This window comes from Astyanax mexicanus, chromosome 17 (assembly GCF_023375975.1).
Source record: "Astyanax mexicanus isolate ESR-SI-001 chromosome 17, AstMex3_surface, whole genome shotgun sequence".
Lineage (NCBI taxonomy): Eukaryota > Metazoa > Chordata > Actinopteri > Characiformes > Acestrorhamphidae > Astyanax > Astyanax mexicanus.
The window spans coordinates 42,129,299-42,145,480 of NC_064424.1; the positions used below are offsets into that span (position 1 = coordinate 42,129,299).

Below are 16,182 nucleotides of genomic sequence, written 5' to 3' on the forward strand. Positions count from 1 at the left end.
GTAGAAAAATATGGTATGATTCTGAAGGTTCGTTTCATCTGTCCACAAAACATGACATGCTCAAAACACACAAAAGGCATATAAGTAGTAATTCTATTTATTAATCATGGTTTTTTTTTTAGATGTAATGTGAAATAAACCAATCAGTGTGTCCCTTCTCATTCCCTTTAAGAGCCAGATGTGCTCTGACTTTGGCGAATTGCTATTTTAATGGCGAATCGCTTCTAAGCTTCTCATCAGAGAACATTGATCTACTCAAGGTAATTTATGGGAACAGAAATGCTATTTTCATGTTGTATTTTGATTACTGTTGATGTAAATGTTGAGCTTGTGCACTGCTGCATGTCTTGGTGTGCACAGTGTACGTGCGGCATGCCTGTGTTGCCAAGATAGCAATGAACGTCTGACTGATTACATAGAAACAGACCAGAATTTCACATGAACACACCTCATTTTCAGACCACCAAGCTCATCAGCGCTAGAGTGCTATAGATATATTCTCGAGCACTGTTACTATTTAATTGATACAGGTGCAAGGCGTGAAAATAGACTGCTGAGGGGGTGTAAGATAGCAATACGCATCACAATACACCTTGCACAGGGTGTTAGATAGAGCCCAGGCTATTTGCACATCAGAATTGTTAGAACATTTAATTGAAAACACAGTTGGTTAAAGTTACCCAGTGGTTAAAGGTCTTTCTGCATTTCAGCATGGCGCCCACTTGCACTTGGGTTGATTGCAGTGCACCTTCTATCCCCTTCCCAGCATTCTCTCCGCAGAACCCTGGCGAGCAGCCGCCGATGAGCTGGCTGGCAGTTGCTCTGTGCATTAGCGGAGTGAATTAACACAGAGGACGGAGATCACCAGGAGCTTTCCTCTCTGATTTCTCATTTCCCCGTGGGAAGGCAGTCTGAAGCCTGATGAACTTCCCACCAGCGGTGCGGTCCCAGGATACGTGGGTGAACTTAAAGACTCTTCCAAGGCAGGACGACACCTTCTTCTGAGGGGATGCGAAAAAATTCCCCGGAGGAAATTGAATGCTGTCATGGATGGATTAGCCCTGTAATGGCGGGACACATATCTTGAGCCGACGAGCCTCACTCAGAGACTGTGGGCAAATGAGGGAGAGGGATGGGAAAAAAAAAAAGGAAATGAAATTCATTTCATACCTCCTCAAGCACATTGGCCCTCACCCGGAAAGGCCCTCTCTAAAGGCTAAGCACAGACTCTCCGCCGGCGACTGCGGGGAACTTTTGGAGAGTTTTTCCGACTGCGTTTTTTTTCTCGGCACCTGAAACCGTTCCTCAGAGCCCGAGAGGAAGTAAAGGGCTCTCAATATGCTGAGACGGGGAAGCAGCGTTCAATTATGAGATTCATGAGGTTTCAGACAGGTTCCTGGGATCATGGATGTTTTTGCAAATGCATGGATTAAGATTTTTTGCCGCACCGTGAAACGTCCTGGAAAATTACCCAGACTTTGGAGATGCTCTTAATAGAGGGTGGAAAAAGGCCAGTCATTGAAGTTTTAATTTTTTTTTTTTAAACTTTACTTGTTGGATGCTAAAAATATATTTTTTTCAAGCTTCTGTATCTTGGTAGTACATGCAGAATCTTGGTTCACTGTAAGAGTTTCAGTTCATTCTACAAATCATGGATTTCCTTGTTCTCTGATTCTAATTTAAAAATGAATTAAAAAAAAAAAAAATATATATATATATATATATACAGTAACAGTCAAATGTTTGGAAAATCACCAGTAGATGACACGGCTCTCCAAACCATCACTGATCATCAGTAAATTTTACATTTCATTTGTAAATCAAGGAGATCAGAGTCTGGAGGAAGAGTGGAGAGACACACAATCCAGTCCAAGCTGCTTGAGGTCTAGTGTGAAGTTTCCACCAATCAGTGATGGTTTAGATAAAGAGACATGTCATCGGCTGGTGTTGATCCACTGTGTTTTATTGTCAAGTCTAAAGTCAGTGCAGTTTTGTTTTCCCGGTAAATCTTACAGCACTTCATGCTTCCCTCTGCTACTGACAACTTTTATGGAGGTGCAGATTTCATTTTCCAGCAGGAATTGGCACACTACCAACACTGCCAAAATTACCGATTGGTCTTATATAATATTCTAATGTTCTGAGACATTGATTTTTGGGTTTTTATTGGCTGTAAGCTGAATCATCGTTTAAAATAGATCACTATTGAACCAAATTTCTAAAATAAAGTAACTCTTCAATGATATTCTAATTTCTTGAGATGCACTAGTACAGTACCACTCCGTCCAGATCCACATCCATGCCCAGTGTCTCAAACTTGTCAATTAAACATGAGAGATGGTGAGAGAGGTTCAAAGTGGGCCTAGAGTTGGAGGTTGAGGGTATTGAGGGTTACATCATTAGAAGTCAGGATCAACTCTCTCCTCTCTTAACACTTTAGAAAGCTTTGGCCTCAGTTGGGGACAGAAAGCGTGCGGGAAAAAATAGTCCCTCAGATGAATTATAGAGCTTATGTCAGCTCTCTCTTTTTGAGAAAAGCCACTGTATAATCAGAGGACGGGCTAGCAGTTAGCAGCAAAAGAGCCAAGCTTCCCCGCCATTAATATTTCACGTCCTATTCTAATCAATCATTGATCCGTTGCATTAAAACCACGTTGCATGTCACAATATTGCCTGAGTTAGTTTGACAGGATTTGCGCCACTCGCATCTGCTGGAAATCTTCTCTGCTCTCTCTGCTAATTTCTCCTCCAGCAGACGACTTCAGACTTAGTTGAACAGTTGATGCTGTCAGGCGCTGAGGGAAGTTAGCGCAGAGACCTGAGCTGAACCATCAGTCTGCGTCTGGATACCTTTCATCTCACGTAATTCGTTTAAAGCTGTGTCAGCACTGTTGCTATTTATATTTATTAATTTATTAATCTCGGCTGTGGGTGGATGTGAACTGAACAGAAAATCACTGCTATATTCTAAAGTGACTTTAGAATGTCTTTGTTCCCGTGTTTACTGTTACTACTGTTACTCTGAGGTGGGTAGAGTAGTCAAAAACAGAACTCAAGTAAAATTACTTTTAAACCTTGTGTGGTGTTCGGGTCTGTGGGACCCGTTTTCATTTACCATCAAATGATACTAAAAAAATATTTTTTCTAACTCAAACTCATTGGCATTGGCTCATTTTTTGTGAAAAACATATATCAAAACACATTTTCAATAAACACACACTGTACACCCCCCCCCCCCCCTACACATTTATATTACATACAGTATGTTTGGCCAAGGGCTAATAAACATTGCTTCATTTGTAAATTTGAAACTAAACAAATCTTCTACTCATATCTTGAGTTAAATTCATTTTCTTTTACATTTTATTTAAAAAAAATAATAAAAAAAAAAAGAGTAGCACTTTTAAGTTTGGTGAATTAAATACAAAATAAAACAAAGTAAACGAGTAACAAAAATATGAGCACCACACAAGGGTTAAATAATAATAATTACTCTGGTAAAAAGAAAGGTGGTCTTGAATTATTACTTTTACAATAAAAAAAATTGCTCTGGTTTTACTTGAATCAGGACTGTACATGTGATTTGCTTGTATTGATTTAGGACTAGACCTGAGACTTGTTGAGTACTAATTTGATATTGACTTCATACTTGTCTGTACTGACTCAGAAATGGGCATTTGACTCGCCTGTACTGACTTGGAACTAGACTTAAAACTTCAGGATTCAGGACTAAACTCAAGAATTGCTTGTATTAATTTAGGGCTAGACTTACGTCTTGTCTGTACTGATTTGATGTTGACTTCATATTTATCTGTACTGACTCAGGATTGGGGATTAGGCTCACCTGTATTAACTTGGGATTGGGTTTATGACTTGTCTGAAATTATTTGGGATTGACGTCAACCTTACTTGCATTATTTCAGGACTAAACATGAGAATTGCTTGTATTGACTTAGGACTGGACTTAAGACTTGCCTGTACTGATTCGATATTTACTTCATACTTGTCTGTACTGACTCAGAATTGGGCATTAGACTTACCTGTACTGACTTGGGATTGGATTTAAGACTTGCCTGTACCTGCTTGTGATTGACTTCAACTTCACTTGCATTTAATCAGGACTAAACTTGAGAATTGCTTGTATTGATTTAGGACTAGACATGAGAATTGCTTGTATTAACAAATGACTAGACTTGAGATTTGCTTGTTTTGACTCAAGACTGGACTTAAGGCTTGCCTGTACTGACTTAGGTTTTAAGAATTACTTGTATTGATTTAGGACTAGACTTGAGACTTGTTGATTACTGATTTGATGTTGACTTCATATTTGTCTGTACTGACTCAGGATTGGGCATTAGACGTACCTGTACTGACTTGGGATTGGACTTAAGACTTGGCTGTACTGACCTGGGACTGATTTCAACTATACTTGCATTGACTCAGGACTAAATTTGAGAATTGCTTATATTGATTTAGGACTAAACTCGAGAATTGCTAGTATTGACAAATAACTAGACTTAAGACTTGCTAGTATTGGCAAATGACAAGACTTAAGACTTGCCTGTACTGACTTGGGATTTGACTTAAGGCTTGCCTGTACAGATTTGGGATTAATTTTAACCTTACTTGCAATTAATCAGGACTAAATCTGTAAATTGCTTGTATTGACTAAGGCCTAGACTTTAGACTTTTTCGTAGTAATTTAGGACTAGATTTGAGATTTTACTGCAGTAACTTAGGACTGAACTTAAGACTCACCTGTGCTGACTTAGAACTGGACTGAAGACTTGGCTTTACTGATTTGGGATCATCTTCAGATTAATCTGTACTGACTCAGAACTTGACATAAGACTTGCCAGAACTGACTCAATTTGAAATGTGACTGAAATCTGATTGGGGTGGACTTAAGACTTGGCTGTGCTGAAATAGAACTAGATTGAAGACTTACCTGTACTGACTGATGTCTCAGTAAGTGTTGTCTCTTCCATTAAAAAAATGAACCACATATGATGTTTTGACTTGCCATTGCCTTGAGTGGTTTGCTTGGACTGAAATTTGGCACTAATATATTCAATGTTAAAGCATTGTCAGTAGTAACATAATCATCATTTGGTAGCTACCCCAAAACCCCAATTTCTGTGCCCAACACTACTTGCTACCACTATAGCCAAACACACTAATTAGTTAGAGTTTTTTGTCCATATACTACTGTAATGTATGTTGCTTACTTAAAATAGGTTTGTTACCTATATATATATATATACATGCTATTATTGTTCTACTTTTTTTGTGAGCAAGCCTAAGGTAACCCTTGAAATGCAAGTGAATTTTCTGTTAAAATGCTACATTTATTTGAAGTTAAAAGAAGTTCGACTTTAAATAAATGCAGAGAGCTGAGCTGAACCAGAGGTCTAAGGCTATATGGCTTCCTTCCCAACATAATTCATTTACTGCTGTATTGGCTGGGGGGAGATAAGTGTTAATCGGGGACAGGCAGCGTGTGTAATTCTGACCTGTTCGTGAGCCCTCCCAGTCAAATGATAACAGAGGAACAACCTAGACCGGCCTTTATCGCATACGAGCCGTACAAGTCACCCAGATTGTGTGTGTGTGTGTGTGTGTGTGTGTATGTATGTGAGTGTGTGTGGACAACGGAAGACTAGAGTGGAATAAGAGAACACTTTTTTTATTTGGTAGCCGAGTATTAAGGAATATGCTGGAGAGGAACATTAAAAGTCCAATCACCTGCCCACGCAAACCAACATCATAAAGAATTCATAGGCATATAATATGAGTGGCTGATTTCATTGAATTTCATAGGAATGAAATCAAAAGTAAAGCTAACTCTGCCGCTACCGCTCGCCTTAAACATTCATAGCTGCTTGTGGAAGTTGATGCATGAAGTGTTCTGTCGGAAGCACACCCTGCAAAAGTACCTCAGCTGTGACCTGAGGAACCACCTTAGGTTTCTGTAGATTAACAGGATTGATTTGAGACTTAACTTTAGTAAGAACTTCACATCTATTGAGTTAGGACTGGACCTAAGAATCATCTACAACGACTTGGGAGCAGTGACATGCAGACGCTATGGCCCAAAGTGCTTGGGCAACTGCCCTTTTGCCGTCCTTGGCTGATATTGCCCTTTCAAAGGGAGGGGAAAAAAATAATATAGGCAAATATGATTTCATATTTCAACAAGATTTTCTTTATAATTCGTAATTTTGATTGAAGTTTCATAAAACGAAGTTTTCAGAGACAGCTCGAGAAATAGGCAAAAGGGAGGGGCATGCTACACTAGGAAAAAAAAAAAAAGCACAGCACACGCTCGGGCGGCGCTTCCGCCGACTAGCAGGAGTTTGAAGATGCCGTGGGAGTAGAGCGACTGCCCTGAAGGTGAGCTTGAAATGTATCCTTCACAGTATTACAAGACATGATCACAATCAACTTCTCTAAAATCCGATGTCGTTGAGTTTAGGACGTTTAGTGATTCTAAATAATCTGACAGCCACCCACTGTGCCACGTTTAGATAGCAAAAAAAACCCGACAGCCAGCTAGCTTGCAGTCAATGTTTTACATGACTCAGGTTGTTTTGTGGGAGGCTAACCAAACTAAGTTACATGCAGCTGATAACATTTCATTTTATCAAGCAAGATGAATGACGGGCATAAAGCACTATTCGAATTATTCACATGCACGTTGTGTTACTGCAGAAAATTTGAAATGCCCACGGAAAAGAGACGAGTGCAGGAGAGAGAGAGAACCTTTTTTTGGGGGGGTTAGAGCAACTGCCCTTCAAGATTCCTGTGCACGTCCCTGCTTGGGAGTGAACTTGAGATTTACCGCTACTGACTATTTGTAATGACCTAAATTAAAACTGTGTTTTTGGACTTCTTGCAAAAAGTGGCCTGAAGAGACAAGATGTTGCACGACTCTATTCTTTCTAAATCTGAACCTCAGGCTTGCCAGTGCTGACTCAGGATTAAACTGAAAACTTGTCTTAAGTTTTATCGACATGGGATTCAACTTTAACTTGGCTAAATTGACTTGGGACTCAACTTAAGACTTGCCTTTACAAACTTAACCCTCTGCCTTGGAACTTGACATGTAACTTTTCCGTAATGACTCAGGGTTCAGCCTAAGATTTGACTCTTCTGACTTAAGACTCAAATTGAGACTCAGTTTGCCTGTACTGACATAAGGCATGATATGTTTTGCTGTACTTGAATCAGGACTTGAGTGAACATGAGTCTTGCCTGTACTGTTTTGGGTCTCAACTTAAGACTTGCGTGTGCTGACTCAGGACCTGACAGTAAATTTGCCTGTACTGTCTTCGGATTTGACATGAGATTTGTCTTTACTGACTTAAGACTTGGCTGTACTGACCCGGAATTTATCTTAAGACTTGGCTGTTCTATTTTTTTGCTTTACTTAAGATTCGGGTATTCTGTCTTGGGACTTAACTTGAGACTTGGCGTACCAACTCAAGACTTGCCTATAATGACATGACACTTGATTAAAGACACATGTGTACTGACTCTGGACTCAACGTCAGACTTGCCTATATTGACTCATACTTGCATTTGGCTTAATTGTCTGTAACGACTCAGGACTCAACTTAAAATGTTTGACTTTTCTGATTCGAGACTTGATTTCAGATGTGCCTATACTGACTTGGGATTGAAATAAAGACATTTTGTCTGTACTGACTAAAGACGTTAAACATTCATGTACTGACTCAGCATTTGAGACTTGCCGGCACTAATTTGGGACTTAACTTGGAATTTGCCTCTACTAACTTAGGACTTAACTTAAGGCTTATCTGTACTGACTTAAGACTTGCCTTTACTAACTTAGCACTCTGCTTGAGACTTGACTTTACTGCCTTGGAACTTGACGTAACTTTTCCGTAAGGACTCAGGGATCAACCTAAGATTTGACTTTTCTGACTCAGGACTCAATTTGAGATTTGCCTGTACTGACATTTTGCATGATATATGTATTGCTTGTACTGGAATCAAGACTTGAGTGAACATGAATCTTGGGTCCCAACTTGACACTTGCCTTTGCTGACTCAGGACCTATCTGAGACTTGGCTGTACTAACTCAGAATTTATCTCAAGACTTGCCTGTTCTAATTTTTTACTTGACTTAAGATCCGAGTATTCTGCCTTGGGACTCATCAAGTACACTTGTACTGACTCTGGACTCAACTTTAGACTTGCCTATATTGACTCATACTTGCATTTGCTATTGTGAGGCTTAATTATCTGTAACGACTCAGGACTCAACTTAAAATGTTTGACTTTTCTGATTTGAGACTTGATTTGAGATGTGCCTAAACTGACCTGGGACTCAAGACTTGCCTAAAACTGACTTGGGATTGAAATAAAGACATATTGTCTGTACTGACTAAAGACTTGATGTTAAACATTTATGCACTGACTCAGCACTTGAGACTTGCCGGTGTTCTGTCTAATTGTCCTACCCATCGATACATGCTTCCCAAAGGTACTGCGCATGCGCTGACCTACACAATTTAATTATTTCTCGTGTTTTATTTATAATTAATCTGTTTTAGGGGGGTTTATGTGCATTAAACAACCTGGACGCACTGTCATTGCACAAAAGTGTAAATAAAAAACTAAAAATTACAATTATCATCATAAATAAATACAAAAGCAGTTTGTAATGAGCTTTATTTACTATCATTTTGCAATGATACAATGCATTATGCAATCCAAATCTAATAACTTACATCTACTGGAATTTCACTGGGTATATGCACTAAAATAGTGCTTTTGTTGTATTTTTAGGGTTAAATATACATTATGGCAGCACGGTTCGACAAGGTAGGACAATTCGACAGAACACCGGCACTGATTTGGGACTTGGAATTTGCCTCTAATAAATTAGGACTTAACTTAATCTGTACTGACTTAAGACTTGCCTCTACCTACTTAGGATTGATCTTAGACTTAGCAGTACTGATTTGGGACTAAACGTAAGATTTGCATTCATTGACTTGGAAGTCAGTTTGAGACTTGGCAGGATTGTTTTGGGACTTAACTTGAGTTTTGTCTCTACTCATTTAGACTTGACATAAGATTGCAACTACTGAGTCAGGAATGGACTTAGTCATGAATTTTAAATTCACCTCTACTGACTCAGAACTGGACATGAGTACTGACTGGACTTGCCAGTACTGAGTATCAATACTTAGGACTGAAGTATAAAGGGAGACTTACTATATAAAAAAAAGTTGGCTTGTGAATTGCAGCAACTGTAGGAAAGCTATTTTTGTGCGTAATTATGCATAAACGTCTTCAAACGCTGTGATTAATGCATTTCCTTTATGTACAGTATGAATGGTACTTTTCTCCTGCTTTAGAGTCTATATAAAGAATTAATGCCACTTTATTTTGAGTGGTTCCTTTACACACTCGACAGACTTTCAAAAACATATCAGTTATGCAGGCCTAGCAGTAGTGAAGCATCTGAATATATGCAGCAGATTATCCAGAGACTCTTAATTAACTGCATAAATAAAAATGTTTATAATCTTCTGGGGCCAGTTGTTCAGAGGTAATCTGATCGGATATTGGTTATCGGATTGGATCAAATCTGGAAAACGGGTTGTTCAAAAGGGAAAGAAGCATTCTGAAATCGGATCAGATCCCGTAATCCAATCCTAGTTTGTAAATGGATCAAACCTTCAGTTTCTGTTGTTCAAAACTTTTCAGTAGGATTTGGATAACTTTGATCCAAAAAAACAGGATTACCCTGATCACAACAAGAGATAGGATTTCAAGGGGGATTTCAGGAAGTAAATGTGGTAAAACTTTAAAATCAAAGTTTTAAAGTAAAAACAAATACATTTGTACAATTTAGTGTATATACTTTTACTTCTATTTTGCACTTGACCTGTTTAACCGTTACAGTGATAAAGTAGACATTGGCTACCAATTAAGCCTTTTTCTATAGTAACGTAAAAATAAAAACAATCTTGACCCCATTAAATAAACCCCCCAAAAGATTTCAATAACAAACAAAAATAATATATTCATTTTTTCATCTACGTCACTGTCATTCATCACTGTATATTAATGTCAAAGAAACATTTATCAGATATGAAGCTGTCAAAAATAATTTCGAACAATTGAAAAGAACACCAGAGTTTGTTCTGGTTCTTCAACAGGCTCAGGTGCATCATGAACATCACAGAGAGGGACATTTCGTCTGGTAGCAACATTTCTTCTATCTGTTTTTTACATAGCTGGTAATCCGGATTAGGTAATCCTGAAAACTGTGTTTCTGGATCAGGTTGATCCAATCCAATATTGCTTTGAAAAACTGGCTTAAAAGTAAGACAGATCACCTGATCCTGGATAGCAAAAAATGTGATTACCAAATCTGGATAATTTTGATCCGGATTACATTTTTTGAACAACTGGCCCCTGAGCTTCTGTTTTTCGCTTCATTTTTAGATAGTCGAGGTTTATATCTGCAGATGAAATCACTAAAAATATAACAAGATAATCTCAATGATTGTATCAATTTGCCGACACCAGTCTGTGACTAATTTCTAACCGGATTAGGCTTTGGTAAATGTTACTGTCAAAAACTAGGGTTAGATTAGGTTCTGGTTTATTATTAGACTCTGATTAAATGTCACATTAGGATTAAAGTTAGGATCAAGCTTTAGGTTTAGGTATTTAGGTTTTTGAGTTAGGGTCAGGATGTTGGTTAGGATTAGGATTTGGACTAAAATTAAGATAAATAAAAGGGCAAGATGATATTTAGGATTAGGTATGGATTGAGATTAAGTTTAGGACTAGGGTCAGGATGATGTTTAGAATTAGGTTTTGGACTGATATTAAGATTAAGACACGGGCCAGATGATAATTAGGATTAGATTTGGATTTGGATTAAGTTTAGGACAGGGCATCAGGATGCTGTTAAGGATTAGGTTTAGGATTAAAATTAAGTTTAACACAAGGGTCAGGATGATGATTAGAATTACATTTTGGACTGAGATTGAGTTTAGGAATAGGGTCGGGATGATGTTTAGAATTAGGTTTTGGATTGAGATTGAGTTTGGGAATAGGGTCAGGCTGATGATTCTATTTAAATTTTGGATTGAGATTGAGTTTAGGAATAGAGTCAGGATGATGTTTAGAATTAGGTTTTATATTGAAATTAAGATGAAGACAAGGGCCAGGGTGATGATTAAATGGAGTTAAATACAGAACAATCCTGAAAGAAAACCTGGTGGAGGCTGCAAAAGACTTGAAACTGGGAAGGAGATTCACCTTCCGTCAAGACAATGACCCTAAACATACAGCCAGAGCTACAGTCCTACAGACCTAAATCCCACTGAGCTTCTGTGGCAAGACATATAAAAGTTTACATTTAAAAAAAACATTTAAACTTGTGGTTGTAGGTGACAAAATGTTAAAAAGAAGTTTAATAAGTATGAATACTTTTGTAATTAACTGTAAATGTAAAAAGTGTATATGCCTAAATTTAAATCAATGGTTCAAATAATCAAATAATATGATCAGGAGATCTCTGGTTTGAATCCTGTTCATGTAGCTTGCCATCGGCTACTGTCGCTCTGAGAGAGCTCTGAGAGGTCTTGCTCTCTCTGGGTGGGTACAGTAGATGGCACTCTTTCCGCACATCACTCCAAAGGGTGATGTGGATCAGCACAAGGCTGCATCTGTGAGCTGATGTATCGGATACGAGTCGGTGGGCTTTCCTCCGAATGCGCTGTGTTGCTACTGGAGGAGGCATGTCCTAGTCTTCACCCTCCTGGTGTTGAGGCATCACTAGTGAAAAGTGGGTTGGGTAATTGGCAATGTAAATTAGGGGGAAGTATTAGTTCAGTAGTTGCTACATGAATGTTTGCTCATTTTTGTCACGGATGCAATGTAAAGCATCACTCACCTACTTTTGTGCTTTTTTTTTTTTTTTTACCTTTGAGTTCTCTCTTTGTGTATCCCATTGTCCTGTTGAAATGGATTTTCCCTATGCACACTTTCTTTACTTTTCTTATTTCCCTCACTTTCCTCCTCTGTTCGTTAGCTATCTTTTCAGCTCTTTCTCTCTCTTTTTCTCTCTTGCTCTTTCATTCCCCTCCTCCCTCCGATGCCTGTGATGGGTTTCATTACTGTACTCAATCTCAGGCCGTGGACAGCCTCTCCCTGGTGTGCTGCACCACCATATAATCCTTTTAATTAAAGGCCCTGCTCCTCGCCCGGGCTGCCCCATGCCTGGCGCTGGCGGCGTCCCGCCTTTTGTTCGGCTGATGCTCACCCACTCATTTCGTGTCAAGCCGGGCTTTTGCCATTTGACAAGAGGTGCCGTCACCTTTGTTTCTTTGTCTTTATATAGCTTTAATCTCCAGAGCAATATTGCAAAGTGTGTGCCTGAGCCAGTGCATGTGTGTGTGTGTGTACGTGAGTGTGTGTACGTGAGTGTGTGTACGTGTGCGCGTGAGTGCACATAAGGGTTTTGTAGGTGGGTGGCCATTGATCCAACTCAGTGCTCATCAGAGTTAAATGCAATCAGGGATTTAAAAAGCCCTGGATAGCGTGTGATTGGGCATGGATAAGAGCAGACAGGGAGGCGCATCCACTTTCGTTTCAGCGCGCCGTGGTGAAAGCAATTGATTTTGCATTATTCTAACCAAATCTCGCCAGGAATGGATCGCCAGCACTGGCCAAGAGTAAAAGAAAAGAGGCAAAGGAAAGATGAAAGAAGAAAAAGGAATAAAAAGAACAGAGTATCAGTTTAGGAGCAGTAGTGAAGCATCTGAATACATAAAGGTCTTGAAGATGTACTGTTCATGTGTTACTTGCATTAAGTAGATTTCTTACTGTTATTTTCAGCAAAACGCAACCCAGCCTTACCCAAAACATAACCCTTACCTCAATCCTAAACCTAATCCTAACCATCATCCTGGATCCTCAACCCAAAACTTAATCCTAACCAAAATTGTGGCCATAGTTTTAATCTTAACCCCAATCCAAAACCTATTTTTTACTGTCACCCTGGCTTTATTCCTAATATTAACCTCAATCCAAAACCTAATCATAACTGTCATCCTTGGTATACTGCTAATCTTAACCTTCCCAAATTTAATCCTAATCATCATCCTGGCTCTATTCCTAATCTTAATCTCAATCTAAAACCTAAACCCAACTCTCATTATGTCCCTAGCTCTAACCTCAACCTCAATACAAAACCTAAACCTAGCCATCATCCTGGATCCTCAACCCTAAACTTAATCCTAACCAAAATTGTGGCCCTAGTTCTAATCTTCAACTCAATCCAAAACCTAATTCTAACTGTCATCCTGACTTTATTCCTAATATTAACCTCAATCCAAAACCTAATCATAACTGTCATCCTTGGTCTATTGCTAATCCTAATCCCAAACTTAATCCTAACCATCATCCTGGCTCCTGGCTCTATTCCTAATCTTAACCTTAATCCCAAATTTAAACCTAACCATCATCCTGGATCCTCAACCCAAAACTTAATCCTAACCAAAATTGTGGCCCTAGTTCTAATCTTAACCTCAATCCAAAACCTAATCCTAACTGTCATCCTTGGTCTATTGCTAATCTTACCCTTAATCCCAAACTTAATCCTAACCATCATCCTGGCTCTATTTCTAATCTTAATCTCAATCCAAAACATAAACCCAACTCTCATTATGACCCTAGTTCTATCCTCAACCTCAATACATAATCTAATCCTAACTGTCACACTTGCTCTATTCCTAATCTTAACCTCAATCCAAATCCAAAACCTAATGCTATCTATCGTCCTGTCTCTATTAGTAATTTTAACATCAATTCAAAGTATAATCCTAACTATCATTGTGGCTAATCAAGTTCTAATCTTAACTATTGTCTTTGCCCTAGTCCTAATCTTAAACTCAACTCAAAACATAATCCTAACTATCCTCCTGATCCTAGTCCTAAAATTAAACTCAATCCAACACCTAATCCTAACTGTCATCTGGCTCTATTACTAATCTTTACACCTAAATCCCAATCCAAAATCTAATGCTATACATCATCATGCCACTAGTCCTAATCATCAAATCAATGCACAATTTTATCCTAACCATTATCCTGACCCTATTCTTATCCTTAACCATCCTTAATCCAATCCTTACCTTCAATGTCATCCCATAATCTCTAACTTTACCACTTTAATAACTAATTTTGCAGTAAACTTTGGGTTTTTGTGTGGTCTATTCATATACAAACAGAAATCCTTTTTCTATGCTGCAGTGCATTTGCATGTATGAATATTCATGAGCAAAGGCCAAATCCTGTCTTTTTTCAGAGACCACTAATTCAATGTCATCCCATAATCTCAATGTGTGTGTATAAAAGCTTATTGAGAAAGTTTATTATTTTATGTTACACCTGTTAAACTTAATTACTCAGGAAAACAAATACTGATATGAACTTGGACAATAGAAATAACAATAAAAACATCTAATTTCAGTTTTAGTCTTCAGTAAAACCCTGTAGATAATCTACTGAATGTTCAGATGCTTCCACATCATCCATATGTGTGTTGAAATGTAACTGATATGAGTGGTGATTTTTTATGTCATTTAAAATAGACCGTTTTGAAAGATTGAATGCACCAATTTTCTCTCCATTACCCTCCTTTTCTTTCTTTTTCCCCTCCCTCCAATATCAAAATCCATTTCCCATTCTTCAGGTGAAGCCCCCACTGTACACACGGCCCCTCCAGGCAGCCGGCTGCTTGTCCAAACAGATTCCTCACACTGGCTGATTGATAAGGAACTTTTTAACCCGCGCTGGCTCGCCCTTGACCCGGCTCCATGCACTATTCATTTGGGTTTTAAAGTCACATTGGGCTGTCTGGATTATCCGGCGCTGGATCTGCCCGTTATTAATCTCCCTCTGGAGTTCTTGTTTTATGTATGCACACCCCCCCCCCCGTGTCAGCGCGAGGGCTTCCTGCCTTCCACAGACAGGGTATTTATTCACCCGCAACATGCTCTCCCTCAGGTCCCGGCTCTCTCGCGGCTCCCCCCTGCTGCAGGGTCTGCTGGGGTTGACATGGAGAAGAGGTGGCCTAACAAGAGGAAACATGCACTAAGTTCTTATGCACTGTTAGACAGATTCACTTCTGCTGCTCAAAAAGTGACTCCAGAGGCAATAATAAAAAAACTAAAAATAATAACAGCTTTAATTTGGATAGTATTAACAATGTATTAGATAGCAATTTATGTACAGTTAGTCTTTGGCATAGGCCCCGTCGTCGACCCAGGTATGCAACATCTGGACCCTTGTTGATGCTGCCAACCCCTGGGTTAGGTGGGGAGGAGGGAGAGAAAAACGGGTCCCACTTTATAATAAGTGTCCCTAAGTACTACGTAGTTACATGGTAACCATCCATGCAACTACAGTGTAACTACTGATTAAGTACACATTGTTACAGATTAACTACAGAGGTACAGGTTATGTAATTACAGTCAATAAATAAATAAATAGACAATAGACAATCTTCTGTTCTGTTCCTCTACTTTGTTCTACTCTGAACTGAGTCAACCAAGGCTCAATAAACACTTTAATAAAAATAAATAAATAAATAAACAAAAACATTTGTAATTTAGCTAGGGCTGTGACGATAATTTTATTACCGCAATACCGCGGTTATGGGACGTCACCGCGGTGATGAGCTCATTACCGTCATTACCGCATTTTTTTTTTGGCTGTCAAATCTGATTGACTGCGTTTTGAGCGGTAGTAAAATGCTCCATATAGGCACAACTGTGGTGAATTCAGTATTAATATGTCAAGTGTAAGTCCTACACTATAGGGCTGTGCAATATATCAAATATATTTTGATCGCGATAGATATTGGTGTCAAACGATCTCAAAATTCATAATATCGAATATAAAAATTTTTGTCATTTATCTGTGCTGCCGCTGCACTGGCGCGGCGGCGAATGGGTTAAGCAAAACGCGGTGCGTGGTACTCATTGAGGTCAGAACAGCTCTGGAGTCTCCTGCTCACTTCGTCTCCATTGAGGCTGCTGAAGAGAGTGAAGATTAGCAGCACTAATATTGGCTCGGAAATGGAAGCTACAGGGCAGGCTCAGTAAGTTGAGAAAAAAGGAAGAA

The 16,182-nt window shown here is 39.0% G+C and overlaps 1 protein-coding gene across 1 annotated transcript in view; it reads left to right on the top strand.

Moving 5' to 3' along the window:
- The window catches only part of aurka (aurora kinase A), an 833,084-nt gene that overhangs the window by 87,166 nt on the left and 729,736 nt on the right, over window positions 1-16,182 (top strand). The window lies entirely within an intron of this gene.